The sequence below is a fragment of the Bidens hawaiensis genome, unplaced genomic scaffold (assembly GCF_021521415.1).
Source record: "Bidens hawaiensis isolate Kalapana, Puna unplaced genomic scaffold, B.hawaiensis_p1.1 tig00013069_1, whole genome shotgun sequence".
Classification (NCBI taxonomy): domain Eukaryota; kingdom Viridiplantae; phylum Streptophyta; class Magnoliopsida; order Asterales; family Asteraceae; genus Bidens; species Bidens hawaiensis.
In genome coordinates, this window is record NW_027492097.1 from 116,273 (window position 1) to 131,244 (window position 14,972).

The 14,972-nt window shown below is 32.7% G+C and overlaps 1 long non-coding RNA gene across 2 annotated transcripts; it reads right to left on the minus strand.

Annotated features, from left to right (window-relative positions):
- Positions 1-11,331: 11,331 nt before the first annotated feature.
- Positions 11,332-14,081, minus strand: LOC143543127 (uncharacterized). Of its 2 annotated transcripts, XR_013137024.1 has the most exons (6): positions 13,747-14,081; positions 13,595-13,662; positions 13,447-13,474; positions 11,766-11,843; positions 11,570-11,682; positions 11,332-11,498 (listed from the first exon to the last, which is right to left on the minus strand). It is a non-coding gene; the product is annotated as an uncharacterized LOC143543127 (long non-coding RNA). The 2 variants fall into 2 exon arrangements; XR_013137023.1 differs by having other exon boundaries at positions 11,332-11,682.
- Positions 14,082-14,972: the final 891 nt, after the last annotated feature.

Genomic DNA, 14,972 nt, shown 5'->3' on the forward strand with positions numbered 1-14,972 from the left:
AAAATATAACTTTTAGAAGAATATTAACGAGGACGGGGTTAAAAGTTACTTCTTATTAATTTTAAAACAGGGCTTAATGTGATGGGAATATCAAATTATACAATTACACTTTTAACAACGCAACTATTAAAACAAATAAACTTATGAAAACGAAATCACCTAATATAGGTAACTCATGTGCACTCGTACCGGCCTAGACGAACTTGTCTCCTCAACTCACTCAACAATATCTGCAGACTCTCACACGTGTAGAAGCATGCTTCTAACAATATTAGAATAGGCCTTTTAAACTGTTTGCAAAACTGTTGATTTTAATTACAAAGCCGAGTTAAATAAATTTCATAATTAAATTTATTAAACGAGTTAAAATGTTAAAAGACCTAACTCACTTTCATAGGAATCACGATTGTATTTAGCATATGCAACATGCCCTTTAAACCCCCCGGTAGCCCGAGTGGACGAGTGAGGTCTCGTGAGGGTTTATAGGAAACTACACCCACAAAGTTTTAAATACAACATAATATACACATACCTGACAAGGTTGGGTTGCCTCCCGATCAGCGCTAAGTTTTTGTTAAGGTCTTCAGCCAAACCGTTACTTGGTATGACGTTTACGATGGTCTAAGCGGACACTTCCCTACCAAAATCCCTGTTAAAGCTCGGTAGTTGACACACCTCGGCTCCGCTTCTTCCTTCATGTTCAAGATGTCTGATAAACAATTACGGGTCGGTGTGAGAGCATATTTACCTTCAGAATTTCCTACATATGCTCGGTAGTGAACACGTCGAGTCCACACACTCTTTCTTATCTTCGAAACATCAAATATTGATCGGGGCCGAACCGAGCATTTTCCCACCGAGTTTCTCGTGTATGCTCGGTAGTTGAGGTTTTGTGTCCATATTTTTATTCTTGTGGTGGACACATCAGAAGAACCATAACCATAACCAGAACCAATATGGGCCCATTTCTTAATACTTTGCCCACTATCCTTCACCTCCACCTTCCTCTTCCTGAAAGGTACTTTGTCTTCAACTCGGTCCACACATTCAACCATATACTCCAAAAGGTCTAGACCATCTCCCTCAACATCCTCATCAGCAACCACAACTGATGTAGTCATTGGCTTTTCGGTAACTAGAGGAATTCGTGGGGAATTATTCTCCATAGCCACCTCCTCAAATTCATTCTCTGAAAGATCAATAGCCTCATTTATTACTTCATCATTCACCACGACACAACTAGACAACTGCTCCCGATCTCGTTTAATTTGGACCAAATCTTCAAATACTTGACTCATCAATTCATCTTGGACAACATTAGACATTTCTTGAAGCTCCAACCTCTTATTAATTTGCTTCAATAACTCCATCACATTCATAATCGACTCTTCTTTGTTACCCGAGGAATCATTTTGATCTTGCTGATAATTACCTTGACATATACCACCATGATTATAATATTGAGGTAATTCCTCGTATAACAGTTGGGATTGTTCATGGTAGTAATAGTTTCCGTCCTTTTTATAACTCACAAACGTTGGAGTCTCGGGCCCATCACTATCATACTTATCTGACTCATAATATCCCTGATAGTTAGGTATAGGCGGTGGATAATTTTGGTATTGTCTGTTACGGCCCTGTTGGTTGATGTTTCTTTGATTATCACTATCTGCCTCGTAATAGATTTGGGTGTTGTACGAAGGATGTTCATGATATGGAAATGAGTGGTACATATCAGCATCTTCCACGAACTCATATCCTTCATCTGGGTCATAGACCCAACTCCCTGTCATTGTGAGTTACCTACACACATGAAACACAAGAATACCCCGCGTAAAATCAAACAAAAAAAAAACTAAACTAAACTAAACTAACACAAAAAAGAATTATAAACTAAAACTAGAACTTAGCGCATTGATTCCCCGACAACGGCGCCATTTTGATCGATGTTGAAAGGTCAATAAAAATACTTATAAACTACCTTTACTAGCTAGGGAAAGTAAGGTGTCGAATCCACAGGGAATCAGTGGAAAGTGCAAGTGGAACTCAATTTCTATTATAAAAATAATTAAAGTAGACAGACGATGTCAAGCGGTTTAGTTGATTAGCTTGTAAACAATAATATAAAAATACCCAAACTCCAGGGTTCGGGTTTTGCAACAAGTTAAGGAATTGATAAACTTCTATAGAGGTTTCTAATAAAATATGTAAATCAAAAGACTTAACGATTGACTGTGTTGATCGTCAGAACTGAATCCGAACAATTGACACGGCTTAATGAAAATCTAATTGATAGTTGGTTTTACTTGTTGAAACACAAAATCAATAATATGGTTAACGATAAACGGGTCAATGACGAAAGAACTTAATCTTATTTGTTGATGACCAAAAATCAATTAATTGACAAACGATTAAGTAATTAATTAAGAAAAACATGGCAGATGTGAAGACGGATGTGCAAGAAAGGTCGATCTCTTAGTTACGGAAAAGTATTGATTTTTTTCCGTTTAAGCACAAAAGCAAACACAAAGAATTGATTAACCAAATGATTAATCAATTACAAATCCAAAGTTAAAGTTTAGAATAACAAAACCTAACATGTAACTCAACCCTACACCCGGAGATGGTTATGAAGCCTTTAGCCTTGCATCTTGATCTTCATGCTCTTGATGGTTGTGTTGAGGAAGGTGTTCATGGATCAATCTTATGATTAGGATGAGTGTTGATGGTGTAACATAGCCTCCAAGAAGTCCCAAAACTGATTATGATTGAATGGTCGACTTTATGGTTTTTGGGCTTTAAATATAGAAGAAAATCACCCAAAAACCCATTTTCCGTCAGACCAGGCCGTAACCATAAGATACGGTCTGGCCACCGTAGCTTACGGTCAGACCGTAAGCTACAATCTGCATACTCTGCCTTATGGTCCTGCCAGCCCAAATCTTGTTTTCTTCATAGAATCTTCGTTTCAACTCTGTTTTCCTCCCCGTTTGCGGCCACGTCTTCGTATTTCAATTCTCTATCATCTCATAGATCATTACTTTCAATTCCACTCCATCAAATGCTCCAAATTAGCTTCTTTAAGCTCCGATAAGCTCCACACACCTGTAACCACAAACGCACTCAAAGTAATCGTGTTCACAATATATAACTAATCAAAATACATGAATTTACACACTTAATACACATATTTCTACCCACACATCAACGAGGAAAATTAATAGTTAATCATTCATATTACGATATGCAATTGTACATGGTCATCAATAAACCCCTCATGATTATAATCGCTTTCATATTACTTATGGGTAATAGACCTTTAGTTATAGGATCCTTAAGCATATCATGAATGTATTCGATATGAAAATTTAGATTCCTCAATTCGTTCATAAACGAATAATTAATTTCATATAAAAATTTGATGCAACACCGCTCAAATTGTTACAGTTTGTGAAAACATGATAGCTGTTAGTGCACGATTTCAGTGTCCGTAGCGATCGAATAAGTTATAGGCAGTTTAGTCTTTGTATTTAATGTATATTGTAAATAGCCTATAAATAGTTAGATTATGTCATAATTTAGGTAGAGAATATGTACATATTTAGAGAGAGATCTAGATCTAAGTAATTATGCTCTCCATAATTTATTTCCATCCACCATAATGTATTCTCTACATATTTATCAATAAAGTAATAATTTAACGTTTAGATCTTGTACATAATCGATGTATCGTATTAGCGGCTAGATCCGTAACGGGTTTTCACACGAATCAAACTATAATTATAATCCTCGTGTATTCATAGATCCAATAGATCTATATCTTTTATGTTTCTTTAAGTTATACCTTCAACTTCACTTACTATTATTATCATCATTATCCTCTGTTTTCCATGGGTTGAATTATAAGATCAGACCTTCCGATCATGTGAAATCAATGAATTGAGATGATGTTTGCGTGTAATTATGGTTGAATCGAATTGGGTTTTTGGATTTCAGCTGTGAATTGATTGGAAACTGATCAATTTCAAGGTTAGATTTTTACTTTCAATTTTCTTGATTTCTTTGTTTTTTTAGGGTAATTTGATTTTTTTACCTAATTGCTGGGCTTTTTCGTTTTTCAATCGACTGGAAGGTGTAATTAGGGTTCTTGAGTTGAGAGAATTTGGGGATTTATGGTGGTGTATAATTGGGAATTTATGTTTGTAAAATGTTCAAGTATAAAACGTTAGTTATAATACACAGCCGGTCCACGTAGGATGCCCATGTCATCTGATTTTGACAACTAGGACGTCATATTAGCTTTTACCTAACAGAGTTAGTACTCCGTTAGTCGCGGACTGGTGGAATCAACGTATGTGAAAGTTGGGACCGTTGCCAGCCAAAATGATAGTTGTGACCAACGACGACAAAAATAAAATAGTTGGGACTAATAAAAACCAATTTTCCTATTTTTTTTTTCAAATTTTAACAGAGTGTGTAACTGTTTCATATGATTACCTACAAGAGTGTTGAAAAAAAAGTCATTTTGCATCTTTTTGGGAAGTATGACCACCACGTATAAATGTCCAAATTGACTCTTGAGTTTTTACAGTTTAAATAACAAATGTGATACGATTCGATTGTGCACATACTGTATTTCTCGACAATCATAACTGATAAATCATGAGACACAAATGCAACCTTCTTCGATGACACGATACTAGTGTTAGTTGGTGATACGATCTTATTATATTATTATTATTTAAGTTTATCTTTTATTTAGTTTCTTACTGTAGTCAAATTATGTTTTCATATTGTTTATTTTTTCTATTTTTATGTCTTTGTGTTCCTATATATTGTAATCTTTGTTTGAGAAAAGGAACAAGAAAGAATTATTATCTTGGGTCTATTTTCTCTTCTTCCCTTGTGTTCTTGGGAGATTGACGGTTGTCTCGAATAAACCGTAACAATTGGTGCTTTCATTGAGCCTTAGCCCATATGGCTTTGGAAGAACTCTTGTGGGAGCATCCACAACTACCTCGTTTTACTGGATCTAATCCTGCCCTATGGATCTCTCAAGCAGAACGATATTTTCTTTTTTACAAGATATATGGCGACGAGCGGTTTCCCTATGTCATTGACTCATTTGATGATGAACCATTCTGGTGGTTTAATGGTTGGCTTCGGAGTTCAGACTTCCTCACCTGGGTTGATTTCACTACAGTAATGCTTACTCAATTCCACGCTAGTTTTGTCAATACACTTGCCAAATCTAATCATGAAACCATTGTTAATGAGGAAGTTACTCAAGGATTGGGGGATGTGACCTTAGGTGGGCATGCAACTGGTAAATATAAGCAACAAAGTTGTAATATGATGGTTAATAAAGATGCCAATCAAATCTACAACAATACAATTAGCTTGTTGGCGCCGACACCGTTAAAAGGTACAACAAGGCGACCCGTGTTGCACCTCTTGTGGTGGTCCGTTGACATTGACCCGAATATCACCGGAAGACTCGAATGGCGGCCACCATGGTGCTACGTTGAGACCGCCCCACTTGTCATTGTACGACTAGAGTAGCGACCACTATGGCAACGACATTCCGTCCTTGAGGACAAGGACGTTTTCAAGGGGTCGGGAATTGATACGATCTTATTATTATTATTATTATTTATCTTTTATTTAGTTTCTTATTGTAGTCAAATTATGTTTCCATATTGTTTATTTTTTCTATTTTTATGTCTTTGTTTTCCTATATATTGTAATCTTTGTTTGAGAAAAAGAATAAGAAAGAATTATTATCTTGGGTCTATTTTCTCTTCTTCTTTTGTGTTCTTGGGAGATTGACGGTTGTCTCGAATAAACCGTAACAGTTGGTCAAAGTTGCTAATGTAAGAATAAATATATATTACTCTCTCCGTCCCATTATAAGTGTCCTAGTTTAATTTTTCAAGTCTTTCTTGTTTAACTTTGACCGATAATATTTTTTTTTGTGTTATATAATACTAGATGTAAAATATATGAATGAATTGGGTTTTAAATATATTTTACATTGATATAATTTGCATCAAGTATTATATGACACGAACAAAAATATTTACGGTCAAGGTTGCAAAATAAAGACTTGAAAAGTCAAACTAGGACACTTATAATGGGACGGAGGGAGTATATATTTATTAATATGACCATAATTATCATTTATATAATAATATATCAAAATAATTAATTATACCTTATTATATATTAGTTTGATAATTGTTGATGGGCCATATTACCTTTACTAGCTAATAAAGGGTTTCCCCTTGGGTGTATATAAAGAGAGATAAATATTAACATCATAAACTAATCACACACACATAATAATTTTGTTTGTCTCCTCTCTCCTAAAACCGGGTTCCTCTCAAGAACCCTAACACCATCCTTAACTATACATCCTAAAGGGGAACTCGATCAAGATGACAAACATGTCAACCACATCATACTTTGCTGCGATTACTACTCTCCATGCTGTAACAGGTTCATAGGTTTAATATTTATCATGTTTTCTATTGCTTACATGAAGAACTTATCTACATGTGGCATCAGAGTGATGCTGATTAATCAGTTCTTCAATGTTTCCCTAAATATGGAATTGAATCAGAAGACATAGACTAAAACTTGATAAACCCTAATTTTTTTCGGTTTCTTTTCATGTTCTATTACGAAAACAATATATGAAACTGTTTAAAATCTCTAAAATTCATATTTAGTAAACTCTATTATTTTCGAAATCTATTAATTTCATGTTTAAAGATTTCGATTTCAGTTTTTTGTATGTGTAATTGTTAAAATTTTTGATGATGTTTTTCATGTTCATCATTATTATCGAAAAGTATACATGTGTTGGTTCAAAATCTAGATTAAAAATTGTTAATGATTATTTAGGGAAATATTTTTTCAAATCTTGGATAACTTAGAAGTTTTAATATTTTCTTAAAAGATTTGAATCCCCTTAAAATAGGAAACAAATATAATTGTTAATCATTAAAAAGATTTGAACCAAATCTTATCATTATTAATTTAGTTAATAAAGATCATGGGTTAAGGGACTAAACAATTTACGGGTTATTTAAAAAAAATCATGTATTATGGGCTTAAAACATATTATAGGTTCTAAGAGTTTACGGGCTTGGGTCATAACCCATAAACCCGAAAACTCACTAATACCAGAATCAACATTTTCCCAAAAACTCCATAAAATCATGTAAACACCCAAATACCGAAAACCCGCTAAAATATGGAAACTGACTATTCACGGGAACCTAAAATTCTCGAGAACTAAGGTTTTACAAGAAACTTAAAAATCCTTACCCCTAAACATTCTTTTGCTATTAACTAATTAAATTTTTTGTAAACACTTAAATGTTATAAATTTTTACAAAACATAAAAGACTTCACTTGAATGAATTTTTGATGTATCGTTTCTGCCCAAATGTGATGTGTTACATCAACCCTATCATTCAAGTCTAACTGAAAAGCTTTTGTTAGTTTTTGCCTAAGATGATACAAATGTCTCACTTCTGTCCAAAAGTGATGTTACATTTTTATCTAGCAAAACTAGCCCGTGCATAATTAAAATACTTTTGCCCAAATGTGACGGAATAAAATTTAATTTTGCACACATACTTAAATAAATTTTAATTCTGCCCAAAGGTGATTTATTTTTTGTTTAAGTAGAACTTTTAATTATAGTCTATTAGTTTGATGTTAATAATAGACATATCACATCTTCAATAAAATATAATGATTCTCACATTATTGATCTTTCATTGTTTTAATATCACATAACATTACTCAACATAACTTTCTTCTATAAATAACTATCTCATCCAAATCATCCACTCTAATATTAAAACATAATATAAGTTTTACATCATAAAGAGTTTCAATAATATTTAGCTCTTCTCGTTTTGATTATACCTCAAGACATTTTATGACAATCCTCCCGCTCTTTCTAGTAACAATCATTATATTGAAAATTAGAGCATAACAAATGGAATAAGTCAAACATAATGTTTCTTATGATAATCAAGAACTCATTTAAATAAATGCTATCAGTAGATTTATTCTACATTTAGTTTCCTAAGACTAATCAAAATAACTCTTAAGATGCATGCATACCTTTCAAATTCTAACTACAAGGTTAAATGGTATCGTTAAATACATCATAATGTACAAAACCATGACCCATAAAATTAAAGGCTTACACATGGACATAATGACACTTTTCTAGTGCATTACATACTAAATTTTGACTAGCACAATTTGATGCCTCAAGAATTAACTATAACACTCCGCAAGTTCCAAAATAAAATGAGTGTGTTGATAAGCAACATATGTATAAGAAAAGAAATGTCTGGTACTAGAAATAAGAAGTTATTCAACTCACACCACTAAAACCTAAAAGAGGATATTTTTAAGGTTCATAGACAAATCACAAGTATTACTTCTAGCTTTAAATTCTCTAAGAAAAAGTCTCATTGCAAAAATATGTCATTAGATTAGGCATAAGCAACAAGACTATTCATATTCCAAAAGAACAACTGACTAAAACTAATAGATGTATATTAATGATATTTAAGTCTGCTAATCCTAATATTCCCATTAACACATGATTGGTTGAGTCTAGTTCTATATGTTTACCCGAAACTAACAAATAACTAACATGAGTGTTAGTGACAAATTTAAATGTTAAGGTTATTAGAACCATGATAAACTGTCTTCTAGTTACGCTTTATGATACCTTAAATATTTTGAAAATTAATCAGAATTTAGTATCAATATTTAAGCTACATTATGACAGTTATGAGGTTTGCGTAACCAATATAAAGTCACTATTACCTTAAACTCTCATATTATTTTTTATCAATATCTGGATTGAAACATTTATAATATAAATAGAACTATATGATACTATATACATTCATAGCTTTTGTTATCATGCAAATAAAAATTTAACAAAAGTCAAATGAGACCTATAAAATTCATCCATTAAAACCAAATTTCATGACAAATCGTGACATGGTTGATGAGGGTGATTTTTCATATAATCTCATTCTTAGTGTTTTTAAATCATGTGTTAGATACCCTAAACATTACTTGGCTTAAAAATTAAGTATGGGTCCATCAGAAGTTATATTTCACTTATATTCGTTGAACTTATTCAAACGGAATATTCAGACGTAATTCTTTTATCATTTAAAAGGCTATTTACTTGTATCTAATATGTCTTCTATGGCCCATGGTCTTAAAGAGATCCATTCATATATACTTAATACTATTTCTTCTAAATATATCCCTAGGTTTATTATGAAATTTGGACGTTAATGAAATCAAATCAAGTCTAACATATATATGAGAGATTCCCACATCTCGTACATCATTGAAACTTCTCTTGTATTTTTCCTAGAGATATTAAAGATCAGTGGGAGCCATAAGTGTCTCAATCATAACTTACAAGATCTGCAAGAGGTGAGGGAGTGCAAACTTAATATTATCTCAATTACACCTCTTGTATAAGACACTACTCCATCACAACACTATTCCATCAAAACTTATCTCATTAGAATTTACTACTTATCTTACAAAAGTTTCATTGTTTCTTAAACGTGGGCATACTCCGATTACTTACTAAAATAATCCTCACCAAGATAAACTGCAACAACTTATATTATTAACTTGTTTCTTTGTTAGAATCTGATGGTCTTTAAATATTGACCATATGCATGCTAATTTTCTAAAGGTTTCTAAGGTCAGTGGGAGCCGTAAAAGTCTTTATAATGACTTGACAAGAGTACAATAGGCGGGGGAGAGAGTAATTAAATTTTACTCCGAATCTAACTCCGATTACACCTCTTGTACACCATACTGTACCAACTCTTACACACTTAGAATCTTGAAACTGATAGCAACCTAACCAAGAGCTAATTCATAAAATTGAAACTTCAAATAAACCCAATCAACTCAGGAGGTCATCTAGGTCATAAAACCTACTAACTTTGATGATTATGTAACCTCCCTAACTAAAGTTGAAATGGATGTTGGAAAGTTTAATGATCCTACCCCTTATAATTAAACCATTATCATCAGTCATAATTGACTCCATAAGTCAGGCTAACGTTTTGAGATTTGGTTGAATCACCTAAAGGTGTTCATAACTAAACTAAATCCTAACACAAACGTTAAGACATTAAGATGCATAATTGATTATTAAAGGTTAGATTCAAGAGGGAATAAATCATCAAAGAATCTTATAACCTATATTATAAAACTTTTCTTTGAGGATCATCACTGTTCAAGTAGCTTATAATAGTTAAAGAGCTACGTTAGAAGAACATTAAAACAACTTTCCCTAATAACTGGCTTACATATTTACATGCTCATAAAACAACCTGAAAGTTCTATACTGAAGGTTAAAGAACACTTAGTCTGTAAGTCAATAAAATCCATGTATGGGATAATGCAGACATCATAATGTGATGAAATATTATTACAATTATTTTCATCAAGAACAAAGTGGATTAATGTATGTACCTCAAGATGAGTGGGAGAAACTAAAAACATATTTTTCCTTACTAGTATGAGTGCCCGGGCATTGCGGCGGGTAAAATCGGTGCTGAACAAAATGTGTATCAGAACATTGATATAAATCAGCATGTGACAAACAATATATTTATAATTCTAAACAAAGAGAGAATGGTTGTCCGAAAAACAGTTTGCAATACAATAATATGTATAAACGCTGATTTAACAAGACCGCCTTAACGTAGGCTAAAGTGATGTCGAATACGTGAGTGAACGACTATTGATGTATAAGCCTATATAAAGCATCGACTCCTTTAAGAGACTATATATAAAAACATTAATCATATCTAATAAACGAACCATTCTACGCCAAAAGTATAGTATAATCTTTACACTTGGTTTGTAATACAACTAATATCAAGATGTAGATACAAATCATTCAATTGCAACTCGCTTACTAAAAGATAATTTTACAAATGATTAAAGTGCAATTTTGCTTAAACTCTTCTTAATATAATCAAACTTAGTAAAACAACTATAACAGTTTCTTGTGCTTATGTTGCAGCCTCAAAAGAAGTTATGATCTGATGGGGAGAAAAGAAACAAAACAATAGCTTTTGTTTCCATTTTACCAATTCCAGTAGGTACTTTTGATAAAACAGTTCCAGGATTATCTTAAATTCACAAAGGGCACTGACCACTGTCATCCCCAGTGAAAATTGAATAATGAAAAAAGAGAGCCCGTGGTGTGATAACTATAAAGACCCGAAAGACTAATATCATCAAGGAACTAACTAAACCAAAATAATGTGTCAATACAAACAGTCGTAATTATCTATTTTAGAAAGGTTACCAAACACAACAATTGAGAAACCGACCACAAACACTCATTTCAACACATGACCCACTGCACGCGTTAGAGGTGCCACCTTTTCAAGTGTGTTGGTTGCAAGCTAACAAGCCAAAAATAAATAAAGTTTTCATATTAATATTGAACAAAAAACAGAAAAAGATATTGCAACACATGATTGTAAAGGTGATAGAACATTCCCACCAAAAACAGGTTAGTTACGAATTTAGTCAAGCTTTAGCAATTGCATCATTGAATCCATTCTTTAGAAGTTGAGGTACTTCCAACTGTTTAAAAATAAAGATAAGTATATTTCATGTAAAAAAATAATTTTTATAGTCTTACAATAAAAGGATAGTATTCTACTCACAATTACAACTGGTGGGATGTAGGACAGGAGAGCAATGATGAAAATGCAGGCGTACAAGTTAGTACCATCCATAAAAGTCTGCAAACACAAAACACAATTGCTATAAACCATTTTATGTTTCAAAATGCTCATTTGTTTTACTATAAATAATAATAATAATAAAAATGGGAAGTTGGCAACCATTGCTTTATTCTAGTAAATTCTCCTGCAAGTGAAAGAGATTGGAAATCATGACACTAATATACCCTAGCCAGTTAAATGACAACTCAGCCAAGGAAGCCATTGGTACACCTGTACATTCAGACTTGATTTCAGCTTCTAATGATGCAAATATTCATTTGAAACATAACATGTTTTGGAAGAAAAAGATCATACCAATAACAACAGGAGCCAAAGACAGCAATAAAGTTATGGGAATCGACCGTCCAATAAATTGAGAAGTAGCAGCATTTAATAATGACAAACAAAGAATGTTTATTGTGTACTACCTTGAAGGCCTGAAAGACTAATATTATCAAAAAACTAATTAAACAAAAATAATGTGCCTCGAGCGTTAATGAGGTCGGCTCACATGTTTCATTAGGTATTCGCGACCCGTTTTGTTAAAGGGTCATGGAACCTGACCCAATGGCTGTTTATTCTTGGTTAGAATTTGGTTTTAAAAATTTAGATGTAAACGGGCTAACGGGGCAACCCATGTGTATGCAGACACTTAAAGTCGAACCCGGGCTGTTTTTTAACGGGCCATGTAACTTGACTCGGAAGATGTTTTTTTTTTTGCTTCGGGGTCAGGTTGTGTTCCGGGACTCGGCGGATCGTAATTATTAATTTCTTAATATAAATATAGGTCAAACGACCCGTGTTATTTGAACAAAAAAAATGGTCCAAAATGACTGAATTACACCTTATTTGTATATTTTTACTTTCTTTCACACTTCTTGCTAGTAAATGTAAACTTAATTCAACATATTTATATTAAATATTTAGTCTTTTGATGTCAATAACATAGTAATTGTTTGATTAACACAGAATGCTGTTTTGTAGAGTTTTTAAAGAAAACAAATTTTCATGATAAGTGTAACCTACCTTTTGTAGCAGTATTCTTATCCCTACTTAATGGAGCGGTTGAGAAAAAATAAAAAATGGCTCCATCAGATAACCTAACATGAAAGAAACTCACTATATTACCATGCAAACGGTTCAAGTTACCTATATTGGGCAAGAAGAGAAAGTACCTAGGCATTCTCTTCCCCTAACTGTGTCATCCATTTATAAATTGCAACTAAATTGGGGTTTCATAATAAAACAGAATAATATAAACTCACTTGAGATGGGAAATAAAGGTCAAAAGTGAATAAAAGAATTTGATTACTCAATAACTCAAACTGTTTGTTTATCTTACCACAATAAAATCAAGTTGCAAGTTTGCAAGTAGCCATTACTTTTTGCTAAAGAGGAAGAGGGGCTTAGTGTAAATTTCAGTATCTGTTAATCAGTTTTTGTATTATAAACTGCTAATAAGATGAAACGGATCCCAATCTATAATTGTATAACATTATGAAAACTGGTTATCTATTATCAGCAAATTCAGTATACTCACGTACTTTCTAAGATCAATTCAACAAAATTATATGCAGAAAATCAATAAAATTACTTTTACAAAAGATGCAATATGAATTACCTGATCAACTTCATTAGAAAGACTCATCCTGGTGACATATTTGTAACAATATCATAAACAAAATCAGTTAATCTAACGCCAAATGACTTTGACATTGAACTAACCCTAATTTTGCAATTGAAATTCAAGTATGATGATGATAACATACCTTAGAAGCAGAATCCTTAAATTGCAACCTTGAAAAAGTCCCCAATTTGGCGTTGATTAAGAATCCTCCTAAACAAAAAACTAAGGTGAAAATCGGTCCTACTCACCATCAATCGACAAAAAAAAAAAATGATTCATTTGTAACATACAAACCTGGGAAAGAGTTATGGCAGCCTTGGATTAATCAAAATCGCCAGGAGAGGAGGGAAATTGAAGCTTGCGGTCGGTAGAAAGGGTTAGGGCACCTTGATTATAACAACGTTTCGGTTGACTACAATAAGACATATATGATATTAGCGGTTTCCATCACGAACAATTTCAATTAACCCTCCATTGATTGATAATGAAGAACGCATTCAATTCCATTCAAGTCGCCGCATTCAAATTTCACCGGTGCAATAAAGGATCGTTGGAGGCCAAGGAAGATTGGGATTAGCCGGAGACACAAAATGCATTTAATATACCGGTGTCTCACCGGAAAAGTATCAATTACCATTTTGTCCTCCTTATATATTTTAGAGATAATATAGATATAGATGACATTCTTTTTACAATATATGTTACATAAGTCAACACATTGTTAACACATACTTTGGTATGAAATATCTCAAAGATATCCCTTACGTGATTGATATCATAACATTTTGAGATAGACCCGAATGGACGTTAGTTAGTTCCATAAGTTTTACCTCAAATGAGTTATTTCACATGTAACAAACAATATTTCTCTCCTTCAGAGGATAAAGGATCACTGAGATTATTTCCTTATGCTTTATTAAGTAGAAGCCTCATGTAGGTTCAAGTATATACTCGTTCAGACATTACTCAATTTCAACACACTAGATATGTCTAGATTAATGTGAAGCATCTAAAAGAGTATTAAAATATATTTAAAAGAAACGAAAGACTATAATTTAAAATAATAAGTGAGAATTCAAACCGGTAGATTTCTCTAAACTTTGTCATATTCAGAGATAAGAAAATGTAATTTTCGGGATATATTATTATGGCAGTAGATAAATCTATCTCATGAAGGAGTCATAATGAACTGATAACAACAACCAAAGTAATAACGACATAGTATGTTGATTAATTACAACGTTGTTGTCAATAAATGTTGTTGAATATTTATTAGTGGACTCATAAGTTTATTAAACTCCGTATAAATTATATATTGAAGACTTATTGTGATAAAGTCAGCTATTGTAGGAACCCGTTACGGATCTAGCCGCTAATACGATACATCGATTATGTACAAGATCTAAACGTTAAATTATTACTTTATTGATAAATATGGATGAATACATTATGGTGGATGGAAATAACTTATGGAGAGCATAGTTACTTAGATCTAGATCTCTCTCTAAATATGTACATGT